This window comes from Corvus brachyrhynchos, unplaced genomic scaffold (assembly GCF_000691975.1).
Source record: "Corvus brachyrhynchos isolate BGI_N302 unplaced genomic scaffold, ASM69197v1 scaffold738, whole genome shotgun sequence".
Classification (NCBI taxonomy): Eukaryota; Metazoa; Chordata; class Aves; order Passeriformes; family Corvidae; genus Corvus; species Corvus brachyrhynchos.
This window is the reverse complement of record NW_008239339.1, coordinates 32,589-33,102: the sequence shown is the minus strand read 5'-3', so window position 1 is coordinate 33,102 and position 514 is coordinate 32,589. Positions and strand designations below refer to the sequence as shown.

General features: G+C 59.1%; 1 protein-coding gene across 2 annotated transcripts in view; it reads right to left on the bottom strand.

Moving 5' to 3' along the window:
* Positions 1-58, bottom strand: part of MTOR (mechanistic target of rapamycin) — a 64,604-nt gene extending 64,546 nt beyond the window's left edge. For both annotated transcript variants that reach the window (XM_017741168.1, XM_008639003.2), the window contains exon 1: positions 1-58. The gene's annotated coding sequence lies outside the window, so the exon portion shown is untranslated.
* Positions 59-514: the final 456 nt, after the last annotated feature.

The window sequence follows — 514 nt, the reverse complement described above, 5'->3', positions numbered from 1 at the left end:
CGCCGCCCCTGCCGCCGCCGGCTCCCCTACTCCGGGCCTCGCGCCCGCCCCGCCACCGCTCCTGCAGGGCCGGAGAGCCGCTGCTGGCCAATAGGCTCCCAGGAACGCCGTGATCGGCATCCTCTCTGACCAACAGAAAAAGAGGAAGGGGGAAGAAGAGCTCAAAGCTCCGCCCCTTTCCCAAGGAACCGCAAGGACAATCGCCTTCCGACCAATCATCAAGCCAATCATTAATGACTGGCAGTATGTCTAACCAATAGAATGGCTGGGCTTGCTCAGTAGGCCCACCTTTCCGATGCCGGCTTCCGCCCTTCCGTGAGGCGCCGGCTATGGCCGGAGTACAGCATGGGTGGATGGAGTAGAGCAACCAGCATCATCTTCTTGGGCTTCTTCGAAGCGTTTAGCACTGTCCCGCACGACATCGTGGTCTCTAAACTGGGGAGAGATGGATTTGACGGATGGACGACTCGATGGATAAAGAACTAGCTGGATAGCCGCACGTAAATAGTTGCGG